Source organism: Alligator sinensis, unplaced genomic scaffold (assembly GCF_000455745.1).
Source record: "Alligator sinensis unplaced genomic scaffold, ASM45574v1 scaffold940_1, whole genome shotgun sequence".
Lineage (NCBI taxonomy): Eukaryota > Metazoa > Chordata > Crocodylia > Alligatoridae > Alligator > Alligator sinensis.
Window position 1 is genome coordinate 418,411 of NW_005842177.1, and position 19,085 is coordinate 437,495.

Sequence of the window (19,085 nt, forward strand, 5' to 3'; positions counted from 1 at the left end):
ACTGGAAAAAATGGAGGCTAGTGAATTAAAGGGGGAAAGTCCTAAAAGACCAATATTTCATGGGAGAAGGATAAAGTAGAAGTAATACTGGCAAAGACCTAGGACAGTTAGGATATAGCAAATGAGCTAAAAATTGTATTTGTCCCCTGCCCTGTGCAGCTAACATATCTATTTTTAAAGATCTAAGACTGTGGAAAAGGAAGGTAATAGTCCTCTGTACGATGCTGGAGAGACCGCACTCCTGCCCATCACCATGGTTATCAAAGTGTGTTTTTTATGTCGGAGCTGCATTACCAGAATGATATTCATAAATTGGAGAACTGCAACGCACATAATCCAGAGCAAAAAAAACTGATTTTTTTTTTAGAAAACCTGAAAGGATCTAAGTATGTGTGGCTTGGTTAACACTTCCAGTGAGGAGTCAGTGTGGAGACATGAGTCTGCAGATTCTTGAACAGGAAAGGAGAGGTTACCAATTACACGGTGGGTTTAAAACATGGAGCAGATGAATATAATTAGTGGGGGAAAGGGCTGGATATAAGGAAAATCTTCAGGAAAATGAGCTTTGTTAAACTACAGAATAGCTTCCTAAAGCAAACTGAGGATGATCCATGACTCAGAACATTTAGGTGAAAAAAATGCTACAACATACAATGTAAGGTACAAGCTTTACATAGATCCTTGTGGCTGCTTTACCCACTCCTTTCCACCTCTGTCTTCTGTGCACTTGTGTGTATAGTCCTGTGGCAGGGCACTGTTTGTGCCTGCCACTTTAAGGGGCCAGAAGACAGCAGCCAGCAGGTGCCTGATTAGGGCAGCCATTTTAGATTCAGAGCTGCCCATATAAACAGGGCATTTTGCTGCTGGGAAGCAGGCAACAACATCACATGGCTGCAGGTATCATTGGGAGGTAAGGCAGGAGCTGTAGGGGATGGTCAGGAGGCTCCTGGTCCTGGGTATGACCTAAAACTGCACCCTGCCAGGAGTGGGTGGCCTGGTAGGGCTCTCAGTGGTGTGGGAGCCCCCAGGAAATGCCAAGCCAGTTACCACCCCGGAGAAAGGCGGGGCAGGGGTGCCTTAACCCCAGCTCCCACAACCGGGTGGGTTACCCCCTTTGTAGGGTCTGGAAGGTGGACCACCAGAGAGAGAGAGAGTGGGGCCATAGGCTTACACCTGTCTGGACATCCCCTGACTGGTCAATGCTGGGGCCAGGACTGGAAGGGTAAAAGGGCCAGAGACCCACCGCGAGGAACACCCAAGAGCCAAGGGCCTGGGGTTCCAACTGGCCTGGAGGTGGGCCAGGGCTAGTAGCCCAAGGTCCTGGGGGGACCACACCCATAAGGAAGAAGCAGTTCAGGGAGCTATGCTGCCCAGGGTGAAGGTGGAATAGGCCGCCTGAGGAGAGGAATCCAGGAGGAGTTCAACTAGTAGGATTCTGGGGCCCAGTGTGGGGCCGGTGATATTGATAACATCTGGATGCCATCTGCGAGGCTAGGGCTGCAATGTAGGGGAGGAACGGAACCACAGATAGCGCCCCCTGTCATCGGGGCAGGAAATAGGCAGCCTCCCATTTACTTAACATCAATCAATTAAATAATTAACAAGAAGGTGTGGCAGGCGAGAAGGGGGGTGGTTAGCTCAGAAACAGATGGGCAGACCACTAGGAAATGGGCCCGGAGCAGGCCTCCTGTTAGAAGCCCAGTTTTGGAGGAAATGCCAGTTGAGAGCTGCTGTTCCATCCCCACATCCCAGGGGAAATACAAATATTCTTGATGCCATAATTCTCTTAGAGCAGGAGGAGCAGAGAATACTGAAGCCAGCACCCTCATAAAAACAGACAGGCATGATCCCAATTGGGTTTCCTAGTAACTGTGAACTAGCTGGGAGCAATTCTGGATCCTTAATGTTGCTTTTTGATGCCATAACAATGTGCAGTTATTTCCTGCAATTTGGAAGTTTTTCTTGGTTTCCCTACTACAGGGGTCAGTAACATATTTTTGGGTAGAGTACCAACCCCATTTGCCCCCCGCTCCCGCCCGCAAAAAAACAAAACAAAACACCAAAAAAAACCCCAGAACACCTACTTGTAAGATGTTGGTGTGCCAGGCGGGGAGGGAGTTACTTGGCTGAATGCACTGCATATTAATATGGTTAATAAACCAGTAATAAATGACTGCACAGTAACAACTAGGCAGTCAGATGCACATTTAGACATGCCCACTGAGAGGACCATGTCCCAAAATTGTAGCAGACAATAAGAATTAATTCTGTCTATGTTCCACAAAGATTATGAAATGTTCAAGTATGAGTGTGTCTGAGGCTTGGAGAAAGTCTGTAATTGTGTCAAAGTTGTATTGAACTTCCATGGATCAGAGTTTGTGAGCATAGATTGGAAACCGATTTCATCTTCCTTTCAAGTAAGCTGCAGGTATTGGTTGAATTTGTGCATCATGCATGATAAATGCCATTTGCATAGAGCAAACTGTTTGTGTTAGGTCCTTTTAAAAAGAGAGGTTTTTTGTCAACCAAGGGCTAAAAAGCAACTTGGTGTGTATTCTTTGTGTCCCTGCATTTGTCACAGGAACGCTATAATGACCCCATGATAAGAGTATTATGCAGTTTCTGTCAGCCAGTCTGTGAAGTGGCCATCAGTATCCACATCACCAGAGAAAAATGCCCATTCATATTGATGTAGTTGGATATTAAATACAGGACGCCTGAATATTTATGAGTCCTATCTCTGGCTCTGCCAAAGTTTGTGAACCTCATGGCTTCAAAGTCCTTGATTACATAATCCACTTGGCCAGGGTCACAAATCTCTGTAGGAAAATATGCTCAATAGTCTTGCTGTCTGCAGTGGTGACAGTGCCAAATATCTGGCTTCCAGCTGGTTCCCAACTGATCAGTAGTAATCCAGGATAGCTATCTTCCACAATGCAGTGACCATCTACTTCTTGGCAGGTGGACTTGCTCTCATTCTTGTCAAACAGATGCACCACAGGAACACAACCAGCACATGTTCTGCGAGATGCAACCTTGTATATGCAAGCATCCATTGCTGGTAGTTCCAGCCTGGAGAACAATTTGATCCTGGAAGGCTGTGCTAGTCTCCCCCACACAGACAGTATCTGAGTGTTCACAGGTCATCTATGAAAGTCTACATGAGCAAGGTCTTTCTAAACACCAGACATTGGCTGTCATTTTTTAATACAAGTTTCCCAGGCTGAGCTACTGCATTTGTGCGTGCTTTCATCAGCTGTAGATACATACCTATGATACTGTTTGAAAGAACAGGATCACAGGAGAGAGCTGTCTGGTATACATGGCTAGAGTGAGAAAGCTGAGCAAGGATGCATACAAACTCTCAGAGTCAAATGGTCTATAATGGTTCTTATAGGACAAATACACCTACCTGCATCATCCTATTTGCCTGCCTCCCACAGTGTACCCAATTAGCTGGTACTGCAAAGGTCACTGAGCTGCCTTCCCACGGTGCACAACACACAGTGAACATGTGCCACAGGTATATAAAGTGTGCTTGGAAACCTGGAGAGACATATGCACTCCAGTGGGTTAGGGTTGGTTGCAGCTGTGTTCTGACAAAACTTTCAAGTTTGGACAGGTTATAAGTGATTAAAGATCCTCTGGGGACAGAGACTGCAGTGAGGAATGTGTGAGCTAGCTTTAAATGAGATAACTTGGGTCCTGGAAGCAGTCAAGCTATGGTAGCATGAAACTGTGCATGAGTCAGCCAACCGTGCTGAAGTAAATGGAATTGGATCACATTGATTCAAAATTCTGTTGAAGTCACAGTGTGTACGTGTGTGTGTGTGTGTGTGTGTGTGTGTGTGTTCTATTATGGAATGGTGAAAGGCTATGTTTATTTTGAGACTGGATGCATCATGCCGTAGTCATTTTAGATGTGGAATACACAGAAAATAGCAACTTGTGAGAAGCACTAGAGTGACAAATGAGATGTATGGAAGCTGTTGCCTTTTTCTTCATGTGTCATCTTTACCTCCTCCACCCCCTCCACTAGATACAATAACCTATTTCCACCTCAGCTTTGAGCTTCAGTTGAAAGTTAGGTCCTTCGTTTGAGTACCATTTCTCAAAGGCAGCACAGAAGAGAAGTTAGACTTGCCCCAAGACTTGCATAATCTGCCTAGGGTACCAATGGTAAAGTGAGTGTACAGGACACACTGAAATTGTATCTGGGAATGGAGTGCTAGGTACTCAGCTGAGTCAAATCAAAATGGAGAAAAGTGTTTGTTTTAGGGGTTGGTTTTTTTTCCTGCTTTTGACTGTTGGATGTCATTCCAGGTTCTGGCCTATCCAGCCAGTAGAAATGTATAAAGCAGGGAAGCAGAGAGAATATTTACAGAAATAGCATGAAAAGATTAATCTTATACCTCAGAATTCCCTGAAATATAGTAGTTAGACATTTTCAAATAAGTTCAGCTTTATTCAAACATTGTAGACTTAAAACGGTATGTCCCCAGGGAAAAATTCTGAGTCGTATTCTTTGCTTATTTGCTAATCCTAACTTCAACAACTTGGCTATAGCGAGGTTGCAGAAACCCTATATGACATTTACTTATAATATTATACCTCTTATTTCTAAGCCTATTTCTGTATGGCTTTCTGTTATAATGTTACAGAAGACCCAGTTGGACTAGATCTCTTGAGGTCCCTTCCAGCCTTACTTCTCTATGAATAAGGTGCACAGGCTGTGTCTACACAAGACACTACTGCACATGTATTTAGTACTTGTATAAACAAGTACTAAACTTGTTTATACAAGTACTAAATACATGTGCAGTAACTAGACTTACTATGCAGTAGTGACAGCAAATGCCTTTTTTGTGATGCTGCTGAGCAGTAGTGTCACATCATGGTTTTTGCCACATGATGCTACTGCACAGTAGTATTGGGCTACTGATTAATTAGTCAGCATCTCACATAGATGGCCCCACAGTGACACATCTATGGCTGCTTAAGACCTTACGCACCATGACTATCCAGAACAGCCCAGAATCATCAGCAATAGTAATTGCACCTTCCTGTTAAATAGCACCATCAGTTGTGGTATATCTGGATCATGGTTTAAAAGAGCTGTCCTTTTCAAAGCATCTCCAAAATAGAGAAATCCATCGAAAGCAATTAGGTCTTCCTTAAGTGCCTGCTGAATACAGCTAAGCATCAGTTATGATTTATATTTTTCTCTGCATTGAACCTTTAAGTTTATAGGAGTTAGTTCTCTCTGGCCCCATCTACACGTTACACTTAAGATGTGATTAACCAGTTAGTCACACCTGAATTTGTGAGCCAGCTACACATTCAGACAATTAATTTTGTGATAAAACAAGCAATGTTACAAAATTATTCCACAAAAAATGTGCCATAATTCTGTAGCTTGTTCTTATGCCATTATTTGAACGTTTGGCCACGTGCTCCGCTGTGGCTGTGAGCCCCATCAACTGAGGGACTCTGAATCACAGGGCTATACTACTCACTGCCAGCCCCACAGCTGACAAAGATCACAATGGTGGTAGCATTCCTGGCATTGCCCCTGCTTCGAACCTTGTCAGTTGATGAGGTTTGCAGCGGGACAGCACATGGAACATTGCCCCTTCTGGAAGCCTCATCAGCTTTAGGGCTCGCAGACACAGGAGCCAGTGCAGGGGGAGCCTGGGGTCATGATCTCCCTATATGGGCAATAAGGTGTGATTGGATCTGATACAGGAACCTGCAGTCATGCCTCTTGCCATGCATGTGTGGCTTGGCAGGAGGCATGATTATGTGGATCATGCATCAAATCCTATCATGCTTCTATCTGAAAGTCTTGAGGAGCCTGGGAGGCAGCTTTCTCTTTATGTTTAATTCAGATGTTCTTTCCAGTTTTGCTTGGTTTCTTGTGCATTTTTTTTCTTTCCCCTTCTTGCACTGTTATTGTAGAAGCAGAAGTTAGTCATGCTAGAAATATATGTCTTCTTCATTCACTCAGAACTTGAAAAATCACAACACCTACTAGTTTGACTATAGGAGAATCATTGCCAGATTTTAGTAATATATATGGGTCAGAGCATCCACTGCTGCAAATTAGCTCAGCTACAATGAGGTAAATGAAGCTACGCTGATTTGTATTTTATGAGGCTCTGACATATGATGCATGAATAAAAATTAGGCCTAAAATAACTGTTAGATCTTCAGGCATTTTATATATGATTTATATTTTTATATGTGGCTTAGATATAAGTACTTGTGCAAAAGGCATTAGAAACTTGGTAGAAGAAAGTGCAAGACTATGTTCACTGTTCCTTTTGAACTCTATTCACCTGATGTGATCTGGGTATTTTATGGATCAAGATTCCACCCAGATGCCTTACTCCTCAGGAGTTGCTGCTGCTCAGCTAGTCTGTCCACTATAATGTACTTGAAGGCTACAATTACATGGTGTTGTATATTTTTTCCCTGCGGAATGAAAATCTCACATGTTCTGAGCAAGGTAATATTCACGAAATTGTTACATTTAGAAAAAAGTAAATGTTTAAGACAAAGTAAATTTCAAATGTTAAATCTGATGCAAACTTGAGAAATTCACAAAACTAAAGGCATTTACTTCACCACCGTGTAAAGAAAGTCCAAAAACATTAGATGGAAATTACCTTCTTTGAAGTACTTCCCTTTAGATTATGAAAATCCTTATCAGATATGCCTTATATCTTTAAAATAACTCTTTTATTTATGTTATTGTACTTCTGATGGATGTTGAAAATGAGAATATTTTAGAATATTTTTACTTTTCCTCTGTGCATTCCATTTACTTTCTGCTTCAGCTATCAAACTGGAATACTTGATTTCACATTTGTTTCTAATTGGTGTTTCCTCTTTTCTCACCTAGCAAAGAGAGACCTCCCTGTAGACCATGAGAGTTTCATTTCTTGTTTTTAATGTTCTGCTTTAGTAGTTCTTGCTCTGAAAAAGTTACCTCAGACTCTTGCAAAGCAAGTTCCTACTTAAGATTTTCAATATGTTTATTATATATATCATTTATTCTGTGTAAAATTTGCAAGATGTCACACTAGATTCAGATGTACTACTATCAAATCATCTGTCTGACAGTGAGGAAGTGGAAATATTTTGCCAAATATTTTTTCATAGCCCTCAAGAGAACAAAAGCTTTTATAGAAAATGTTTACAGTGAACTTTTTATTCCAGAACAGTGACCAGTTAATCCTTTGCTGTATAAAACTTCTTTTTCCTATGTATTTTACTGTGCTCATAACAATTCTGCTGTTGCTTCCAAATGCATTTTATTACAGTTGAATATCTAAAGCTGAAGGTTTAAGTAGGGATCTGATTCTTTTGCAAGACTTGCATTCCTTGGCAGCAGGGCTTTGTTTCTTATGTTGGGTTATTTTCAAGTTTTTGAAAAATTGTTGAGATAAATAGTAGACCAAAGAACTTTTTAAAGTTCTTTAGCAATGCACAGCCATATAATTGAAAAAATCTTGCAGGGTCTGCATAGCTTTACTGAATTGCTATTTTGCAGAATTAACACATGCTCCTTTAAAAATATTCCCTGTTACAGAATTAAATTTATAGCTACACTGCAACAACAAAACTTTTGAAACAAATCAGAATTATTGATACTGGTATTGCTAACCACAGAATTGAAAAATCATAAACTGGGTGCCTTTTCCCTCTCTGAAATCATAAGAATGGCTTTAATTTAAAATATTTCTTTAAATGTATTATTTTTAGCTGCCTTCTGCTTTCTCAGTTTTTCTTTGCAACCAGAACAGCTAGAACTTTTTGGGTTGTTTTGTTTTGTTTTTTTTACTTGGTGGATGAGAATCTCATCTTCCACATGATATCAGGGGGTGCAGCATTGGGAGGTTTGCTAGTTACTGAAATATTCCCACAAAATTGTGTGTGTGCAGCATTTGCAAATGTTACATCAGTCCCTATCTTTTCCAGCTTTGTGTGATGTGAAATGTTGGGGGTTTAGCCTTATACTTTTTGTGTTCATTTAATGTTTATGAAGAATACAGAATTGGAAGTTTTCTGAACAGTAGCATACCTTCATGTGTAACCCAGCCCCAGGTGCTGACTTAAAGAAGGTGCAACAATAGCAGCTGCTGTGGCTGGCCATTGTGCTGCTACCATTTAGGCACAGAACTGCTCAACTATGCCTCTGCTTATAAATTGAAGTCCTCCATGATGAAATCCTAATGTACAAGTAGTACTGGGGTTTAATTATTCAGAGGCATTGAAAGAGTAAGAACTGTTCTAAAACAAGTCTCTTCACAAACCAACAGGTATGAATCTGACTCATGTCTATATAGAAAAGGTAGTTTTCTCTGTCCCCAGTTAGTCATTGGTCTCTCCTTCAGGGGTGTCAATTGTGGTAGTGATTTTGCTGGCAGGGGTTTTATGATGTGCATGAAATCTGTGCATGAGGAACTGCCTGAGTGCCAGCACTAATTAAAATCAGTTGTCAATAAATATTGGGTAGAAACTAATTCAATTTACTAGAGACTGAGAGTGAGTGCAAATGAAATGCTTGTGCTGGCCATTAAGTTGGATAAGAAGCACTCCTGAGCAAGGCCATGTCCTATACAGTTATACAAGGCCTCTATATTTATGGGTTCAGGTTGTGATTCGTATTTGGGGCCCCCTTCACATGACTCTAAACAGAAAGTCAGTATCAGGGAAAACTAACCATTGGTGCCTACCAAAAATCATCCAGGCTTCATAGTACTTGTATGTGCTTGGTTTCAGAGATGAATAATTAAAAATAATTTCCAGTCTGTAGTATGATAACATAATTTATATAACTTATGTCTGAGGTAACTGAGCAGGGTGTTTCTAGACCAATTTGCTTGGTGATGTTAACATACACATTGCTGAAGCTAAGCTTTCTACTTAAAACATAACTGGAAATTCACAGCTCTGATGGTTCTTTTTCATGTTGTCTGCAGCAGGTATATAGCAGGATGGAAGGATAGTTTTGCAACCAGAACAATTAGATTATGAAGCTTATTATTTGATTTTGTCATTTTTTTAGTTTCAGATGTTGTGGAACATCAACATTACAAACATGTTCAAGAAAATCTTTGTTTTGCAAATCCATGGATTTTCTGTACCAGGATGTTTTTCTTGTCTTGGCTTATTTCTGCTTTCAAGCTACTATATTACCTGCCTTTGTTGAGTAGAGAGGGGGTAGGACAGCTGTTTCCTGTTTTTTCAGTTATAAGACTAATTTCTCAAAGTGTAGAGAAAACTGTAGAGAGAGAACATTTAGAAAGTAAGGACTTTTCCACTTGCTTGGCAAGTTATATGAGGAAGGATTGCTTATCTGAAAACTTGAGGAGAGGGAAAAATGTTCTTTGTTATTAATTATTTAGACACTTGTAGAAAAGTCATTGTATGAAATTTTTAATAGAAACAAATTTAAAATAGGCAAAATGTATGAAGTTATTAGAATGAAGTGCACTTCTTATAAAGATTGGTGTGTAGGCAGTTTGGCTTAGTAATTAATGGGGGTAAGCCAGAGCCAAATCACACACTGTGTCAGGGAGCAGGAATCGGAGACTACATTATGAGATCTAAAGGGAAATCCAGGGGCAAAGTCCCAGTCACAGTATAAAAGCTGATCCCCAGTCACAGGAGCCAAAAGCTGATCCCAAGGTCAGGACAAGCGGGGAGTCAGAAATGAAGTCCAGATATGCCAGAGTTCAGAGCCAGAGTTAAGGTGAGCTAAGAATCAGAGATGGAGTTACCAGATCTAAAGGAAATTTCCAAAAATCTACAGTCCAGAGCCAAGCAGGTTCAGGAACAAGAAAACCAGGAAACACCAGAGTGGAGAGGCTATCAGAGACCTTCAGAAGAATGGTTGCCTGGCCTACAGCCAGGTGGAACTAAATTTCCCCAGCCAGGTGAAACTAAATTTCCCCAGCAGCCACTCAGAAAGTCCAAGAAGTGGCCAGATGGTTCATTAGCTGGGGTAACTGTAGTTGCTTGTAAGGCTAAGTAAGGTTAAGTTAGGTTCAAAATGGCCACCCAGTTTAAACTTAGCCCATCCTGGTGTGAGCCTTACACTTTCAGACCCAGTCTTAGTGACCAGCAATCAGTTTAAACCTGTAGCAAAACAGAAGTTCCATGTATGCAAACCAGTTTAAAAAATGCAGAACCTGGTTTCAGATAAACCTGGATCTATGTAATATCAGACTCGTTTGAAATTAGTCAAACCAATGCATGGAACTTCTGTCCACTTCCCCTGTGCTGCCTCAGGGCTAGGAAAAACCAGCCACTGGATCCAGCCCCGGGGCTGCTATTTTTACTCTTCCTTTCCCTTGCAATGGTCTATTTTTTGCCCTTCCCCAACCCCCATCCCAGAAGCTACTCTGGGTGCAGCTGCTTTTATCAGTGTTCACAGCTATGGGGGCTGAGCAAGTAATTCCCAGTGTGGGGAGGAGTGAAAGCAACAGGAGTGTAGTTTTGCTGGGGGACCCCCCACCCCTGCCCGTACACCACCCATGGGTCATGCCTGCTTCTCTGTCCCATCCATTGGTTGTGCCTGCACCCCCCCCACCCATGGGTCAAGCCTTCCCCCTTACCCTACCCATTGGTCATGCCAACCCCACCCATGGGTTGTGCCTGCCCTCCCTACCCCTCTTGCGTGTTGCCCCCCATCCCACCCTCAGGTCATGCCTGCCCCCCACCCCACCCCTGGGTCACAGTTGCCCCACCTTTGGGTCATGCCTTCCCCCCCACCCTACCCGTGGGTCATGCCTGCACCCCCAACCTACCCACAGGTTACACCTGCCCCACCTGCAGGTTGTGCCTGCTTCCCCCACCACAACCATAGGTCATGCCTGGCTCCCCTCCCCACCCAATCCTGATTTACCTGATATTGGGCAGCCATTTTGAATCAATTTAACCTCCCTCTAATGCCCCTGAATGTCTATACTTAGCCCATAGGCTGTGACCTAAACTTGTTGCGACACAAACAAGAGTTGCTTTATACATTAACATGTATTTATCTAGCTGTGAGTTTTTCATGTGCTTAAGAGCAACTGAAAAGGTTGTGATAATGAACAAAAAAGGAAATTCTGAAGATTTCGAGTCATTTGAGACATGGGTAATTTAGCCCAAAGAGGAGCAAAAAAGTAGAAATAGTTTTTTATAGCATTTCAAATTTTGTAAAAATAGGCAAAAATGAATATTAAAAAAGAGCAGTTCATTTTATTTATATCATCTTGTAATGAATACTTCCAACAAAAACCCCAGAAAGCTTTGTTAATGTTTAATCTTGAAGGATCATGTGCGATCATCAGATATGGCTGAAATTAGAAAAGGAAAGTTTTTAAAATAAATCACTTGGACTTTTTTTTTTAAGACCCTCAAACTGCCCTGCTAATTATAGTTTCATAGTTGGTAGGGTTAGAAGGGACCTGAGCAGATCATCAAGTCTGACCCCCTGCCATGGCAGGAAAGAGTACTGGGGGCAAACGACCCCAGCAAGGTGTTCATCCAGCCTCCTCTTAAAGACCCCCAAGGTAGAAGCCAGCACCACTTCTCTTGGAAGTTGGTTCCAGAGATTGTTTAGATTGTTTCTAAATGTGGGATTCTATTGAAATATTTGATGCTAGATTACAAATATTTGATGTATCTGTTGGATTTATAAACTACTCAGAAGACACTGACACATACTGAAATATTTAAACCTGGGCCATTCCTCCTTTTCAGTGCTGTTCAATTCTTCAGGAAAAAGTTTAAAATGCTGTAAAAAATAGAGACATCTCTCAAAACACAAAGATGTGATTGTTTTTTCTAGTCTATCCTGCTTCCTAATTGTCAGGTCTTTAATGAGAAGAATTTTCTCCATTTACCATTAATTGTTTAACTGGAGGGTGTTGGAAAAGTTGGGCACAAATTTTGTTTTTGGTGTGGTGACTCATAAATAGGACTAAAGTCAGCATCAGACATAGAATGCCAAAATTTATAAAGGACAGGCAAATTCTCCGTTCTTGTGCTTTTTAATCCTGTAAGTGCCACACACAACAAACTCAAAAGTCTTCTGAAAACCCATCAGACTAAATTTGAAATTTGTAAAAGCACAGGAATACACATGTACTTTAACTGGGAGGGAAAAGCACACTTTTGGGGTATCATGTACTTTATGAAGATGGGTATCTGTTGATTACTCTGAAATTAATGATCTTCCTAAAATAGAAGTTTTCTCCTACTCCCTGCTTCCCTCCCACACTACTAGAAATTTCATTTCACGCTTTTACAACCAGTGCCAACATGCTACAAACGAATAGACACTTGTGGGTAAATGTGCAGGTGCTGGCACTGGTTCACCAACCTCCCACACATTTTAACAGAAGACTTGAATTCTTCTGAAAGACCTACGCATGCAGTTTTCGACTCTTCAGCCGACAAAGTTGTGATCATGTACAATAGAGAAAAGGTTTTGCATAGTAGCTGTGTGCCTTCTTATAGAACTATACCTATTTTTCCCATGCATTGTTCCTCCTTGGTAGAGGGTGGTGTTTCTTTCTTTGTCTTCATTATACAAAGAACTAGCTTTATCAAGTTATAGGTAAACTCTATGTTTGGTGAGTTTTGTTTCATTGTAGGCATAGTTTATAAGTGGTGGGGAGATGAGGAGAAGGAATTGTAGTTCCTGCTGAGATTTTCATTAGTCTGCTTATGAATGATTTGTTTTGTTTTGTTTTTAAATCCTGCATGCTGTGTGGCACTGCAATATCTTTGTCATCTGGATTCATAGTACCTGCCCTAAAGAGAGGACCTGGTTGACACGTGGGAATTAATAATGAGATACAGAATCTAGGCAAATGAGTTTCCTCATTCAAATACAGTTAAAGTTAGTAGTGACAGAAAGTTATCAATGGAGGAAGGCTCTTCATTGACCCTCAGGAAAGTTCCTGCTTAAGAGCTGTTTGCTTCATTTAAAAATAAAACAGAACAAAAAACACTGTCATTACAGCAATTGATATTTAATAGCACTTTCCATTATCAAGTAGCATACTAGTTTTCAAAGAGTCTGAGGGTTGAATGTGCACAGAGATTTATCCTCTCTTCTCTAGGGGATTTATCCTCTCTTCTTTCTTCTCTGCAGTTGTTATAGCAGAAGGAAGGTTTTGAAAAGAGGGCAAGCACTAATATTATCAAGCACTAATATCCACTTAATTTATTATTTAACAGGAAATTAACACACTACAATATGAAAGCTTGTTCAAACTCAAGTTTTCTTTTTAATGCTATATTTTCATCGAGGTGACCAGTCTGACTTAATAAAACTGGAACTCTTAGCTGCATCTTCTTTTCTAAGTTTCTTTTATTGGGAGAGATTTGTTGGGGAAGTCATGTAGTGGTATGGAAGGAAATCTAATCTGATGTGTCAAGATCAGAAAGCTCACAGTCTACTGAGATTAAAGAACTGGGAGGGAGGAGAGGAACGAAGGGTGTAGGGCTGATCACAGAAGAAAGGACAGAATTTACTAGATGAAGTAGCTTGTGACTGAAGAAAGGAGGGAAAGTTGAAGAAATTAGTAGCAGGAGAAAGGATGATGTCTCATCGTACTTGAAATTAGTTGTTGGAAAGAGAGAGGAATTGCTGAGAGCTACTTCCATGCTGGGCATACTGTGACTTGTGGAGTAAAACACCTGAGCAGATTCTCTCCTGTGCATAGCATAAATCATAGGGCAAGACAGTATTCATCCATTGCCTCATGATTTTCTATTTCATAGTTTCATAGTTTGTAGGGTCAGAAGGGACCTTGACAGATCATCAAGTCTGACCCCCTGCCATGGCAGGAAAGAGGTGTTCATCTAGCCTCCTCTTAAAGACCCCCAGGGTAGGAGCCAGCACCACTTCTCTTGGAAGTTGGTTCCAGATCCTAGCCGCCCTGACTGTGAAGTAGCGCCTCCTGATGTCTAGTCTGAATCTACCCTCTGCCAGCTTGTGACCATTATTTCTAGTCACTCCTGGTAGTGCTTGAGGGAACAGAAACTCCCCCAATACTTGCTGGTCCCCTCTGACTAGTTTGTAACAGGCCACTAGATCCCCCCTCAGCCTTCTCTTGTGGAGGCTGAACAAGTTCACGTCCCTTAGCCTCTCCTTGTAGGGCCTGCCCTGCTGCCCCCTGATCATGCGGGTGGCCCTCCTCTGGACCCTCTCCATGTTGTCCACATCCCTCCTGAAGTGCGGTGCCCACAACTGGATGCAGTACTCCAACTGTGGCCTGACCAGTGCCGCATAGAGGGGGAGGATCACCTCCTTGGACTTGCTTGAGATGCATCTGTGGATGCATGACAAGGTATGGTTGGCCTTCCTGACCGCATCCCCACACTGTCGGCCCATGTTGATTTTTGGCATCAATAATGATTCCAAGATCCTTTTCTGCCTCTGCACTGACAAGAAGGGAGTTCCCCAGCTTGTAGGTATGCTGCTGGTTTTTCCTCCCCAGGTGCATCACCTTGCACTTTTCAGTGTTGAAACTCATCCTGTTCTCATCTGCCCTCCCCTGTAACCTAAGTCCAATTGCAGCCTATTCCTCCCTTCTAGCGTGCCCACATCCCCCCACATCTTAGTGTCATTGGCAAATTTGAATAGGGTGATTTTTACCCCCTTGTCCAAGTCACTGATGAAGATGTTGAACAGCGCGGGTCCGAGGACTGAGCCTTGGGGGACCCCACTGCCCACATCCCTCCAGGTCGAAAATGACCCGTCCACTACCACTCTCTGGGTTCAGCCCTCCAGCCACTTAGTGACCCATCTGACTGTGTAGGTGTCGACGCCACAGCCCCCTACTTTTTTAATGAGAATGGGGTGAGAGACAGTGTCGAAGACCTTCCTGAAGTCCAGAAAGACTACGTCCACTGCTACCCCTGCATCTAAGGATTTTGTGACCTAGTCATAGGAGGCCACCAGGTTGGTCTGAGAGGACCTGCCTCTAATGAACCCATGTTGGTTGCCCCTAAGCATAAGCTCCCCTGCTGGCCCCTCGTGGACATGTGCCGGGATAATTCTCTCAAAAAGCTTACCCAGGATCAAGGTAAGACTAACTGGTCTATAGCTCCCTGGGTCCTCCTTCCTCCCTTTTTTAAATATGGGAACCACATTGGCCCTTTTCCAGTCCTCTGGCACCACACCAGAGCACCACGAGTGCTTGTAAAGCCATGCCAGGGGCCCCGCAATGATCTCTGCTAATTCCCTCAGCACTCTGGGGTGGAGGTCGTCAGGACCAGCTGATTTAAATATGTCCAGTCCCTCCAGAAGTTCCCTGACTAGATCCTCACTGACCATAGGCCTGGGTGTGCCTCCCCTGGGACCTGACGGGGTCCCAGCGGATGGGCTGATCTGGTCCCTGCTCAGGAAAATGGAGGCAAAGGAATCATTAAATAGGTTAGCCTTGTCGTCTGGTGCGACAACCGGATTTCCTAGCGTGTCTTGCAGAGGCCCCACATGACCGGGTACCTTCTTTTTGCCCGCTATGTATTTAAAAAGGGGCTTCTTGTTGTTCTTAATCCGGGTAGCTAGTCCCAGTTCCATCTCCGCCTTGGCCTTCCTGACCGCCCCCCTGCAGCCCCGAGCAACTGAGGTATAGTCCTCCCTGGTGATGGCCCCTTCCTTCCATTGGGTGTATGCCTCCCTTTTAGCTAGGAGACATTCCCGTATGCCTTTGGTAAGCCATGGGGGCTTTTGCACCCTCTTGCCCCCTTTGCCCCTTGTTGGGATTACCTCTCTTTGGGCATGGAGGATCGTCTCCTTAAGGAACAACCACACTTCCTGGACACTCGACTCCCCTCCCCTCTGGGACCTCAGTACTTCCCCAACTATTCTTCTTACCTCATTGAAATCCACCCTCCTGAAGTCCAGGGCTGGCTGATGCCTTGATGCAGGCTTTTGCCACCTTGTGCTGGATGGTGAATTCCAGCAGGCAATGATCACTGTCACCCAGGTGGTCGAGCACCCCCAGCCCCCTCACGAGGTTGTCGCCTGTGGCCAGCACAAGATCCAACAAGGCGTCTCCCCTGGTGGGGATGTGCACCTCCTGAGTTAGATGGAGATTCTTTCCCCCTGGCATGAATAGCTGTCTTGTATTGGCTACTTAATTGCTACCATGCCATACACTGAAAGGAACTGGTATTCTCTGGCTTCAAAATTCTCCATTCATCATCAGATCCAGAACTGCTGAGTACACAGGGACTTGAAGGCCCTGGCCCCCTTCAGGAAGAGGACTGTCATCTGAAATGTGTAAAACATTCTACATGTCCATTATCTTAGTCTCCCATTCCCCTCCTCCCCCCAGGAAAAATAAAAATCAGCGCCTATGATCTGAACATGTTGAGCCTTAAAGTCAACCAACTTGCATTGCTGTAGGAAGTTCCATCATTCTACTGTGCTGGAAAATCTAGGTGGGTGGCTCAGTAACTGGAAGCTACAGCTTAGGGCTGGACAACAGGCTGTCACATCAAGCACCATTGCTCTATTTGAGCAAAACCCCTGCTCTAACTGACTTCAGTGGGCTTGCTTACATGCTTAAATATAAGCAAATAGTAAATGTTTTCTTGGGTCAAAATCCAGTGCGCTGCTAAGTGTCATATAGTGCTTTCCATCTGAAGTTTTACCATTAGTGGGCTCTTGAAGTAGTTATTTCAGTTCACTGCATGTACAGCACCTGATTATCCTTTTAAGGCATTATTTTAAATGGACTAGTTGCTAAAAGATTCCATGAGGAATTTAGCTGTGACATACTACCCATTTCTTTCTAGACTGAATTCAACTTTGTACTGGTTAAGAAGTACAACAAAGCAAGTGATTAAACTGTGATGCTCTGGAGTATTTTGGCTTTTGGATTGTGATAAAGGGGAAAACAAAAGCAGGCCAAGATAATACTTGAAATGCAACATTTTCTGTTTACCATCCCTCTTTAGCTACATGATGCAGTTGCAATACATACTTCTTAAAATACAGTCTGTAGATATGCAGCATCCACATGTGTGAACAGTTGACAGGCTGTATTCACAGACTCCCTGATTCTGCTTTGAAACAGAGTTGAAAGTAAAACTTGGGCTAAGTACAGACTGTCAAAAAGCCCATGGCTGAATCAATTCAATCTTTGTAGGTTAGTCTGAACTGTGTAGATTGAACCAATAAGCAAATGAACAGACATTCACTTTTGATTCCAGAAATACAGCCACATGCTTGCAGTGACCCAGACCAAAAGCTGCGGAGGTGGTAGGCCATGCCTTTCTACTAGGCTGGAGTAGGTTGAGTCAAGGCTAGCCCACCCATTCTGAGGTGGGGTGGGGCTTGCAAGAGGGATGCAAAGTATTCTCGTATGTTGGTGGACTGTGAGTTAACTTAAATCTGGAGGGGATTCAGGACAGAAGTTCAATAAACTAATTTAACTTAAATCAGTTAAGTCTGATACTACATCCATCCAGGTTTATCTTAAACTGATTCCATTTTGACCACTTTGAAAGTGATTTATGTGCACTGAACTTCTGTTGTGTTACAGATTTGTACCAGTTTCCTAAAACTTATACCGGTTTATGTCTAATTTCTGTCACTAGCCCTGCTGTTCATAAGCCAGGTTGATTTAAAAATAAGATTCTGCCCCAGATCCCTGATTCTGCTGCCTTGGCACAAGAATCACCAGCATTACACACACCCATTTTGAGGTTCTGAAAAATTCATGTTGGGTTTCTGGGCTGGCTTATTTTGTTACTTTCAGGATCTGGCTACTAGCATTTTTTTTAATAATGCAAGTTAAAAAACTGGCTCTAGCCCAAGGCTTGAGTCAGTACTTGCCAAAGTTTGCAGCTCTGGTTCAGGAGCAGTGTCAGTCTCTCTCTTTGCACCCTCCTTTTGCTGTGTCCTGCATCCACAGGGGCTCTGAGCTCAGCAGCTCATTGATATGGGCTCTTGCCATAGCCACGGCTTTCACATGGTTCCAGGAGATAAGTGCTGCTACTGTGTTCCCTATAACATCTTCTTTGCTAACAAAATATGGGTGTGAAGAGGAAGGGAGCAAATGGAACTCCTGGGCTCTGGAGCTATGCTAAAACCACATCTCCAGCAAGAGGCAGTGAAGATGAATGTAGTGAGCTCCCTGCACAAGCAGAGGTCTGATAGGGACCAACTTTGAGCTCAGACAGTTCATTGGCATGCACTGACCAGATCCCACTCAGTCTTTGAGATCCCACTCATGCTTTAATCCAATTTCCATTAGAAACTTAGTGAAGATTCTAAGTCATAAGTGGAAGCAGAAATGCCAGAAATAAAAAAACCTAACTTTTCCAATGTTGAGGGGCCCGTAATTTGAATAATCCCGGTTATTTAAGCCATTTTGCAGAAGGAAGTGGCTTGAACAACTGAGACACATTTCCAAGTTTCACTTTTCCAAATTTAATGTAAAATTTTGGAGTTTCCCACATTGATACCTATTCTGTTCAAGTGTACTCTTCTTGCTTTCAGTAATGTTTTATATGGATCAAAACTGTAATGGTTTCTTCCATTTAATATCCCAAATAATAAACTCTAGAGGAACTAGAAGTGAGGTGGTGTGGAACAGCAACTGGAAGCAAAGGCAGATTAAATTATAGTCATTATAGGTGTGTGCCTGGATTCTTAGATCTTGTAGTTACCTTGCCAGATCAGAATCTCAGCTATGGCTGGAAACTGTTTCCAGCCCTTCCTTGGTACAATGGTAAACTTGAGAAAGGCACCTGTTGTCAGTGATGTACAAGCTAAACCTGCAGAACCAGCTTGCAACAGTCACTAAAACTGTATGAACTGCTTTATTCATTTCAACTCTTGAATCTGCTTCCTTGCGAAGTGGGCAAGTAATTTAATTTAGCATCATCATGAAGCCATATGTGTTATACCTAAAGCAACAAATTGACTTAATTGAACCTTAATCAGAATAAAACCCTATGCTTCTATTTCCATTGATTCTTTTGCAGTGTAAGGCAAGACACTGCCCCTCACCCTCTTCACATTGTTACTGAGGAAAATAATGCTGCTTACTGGAAGTACA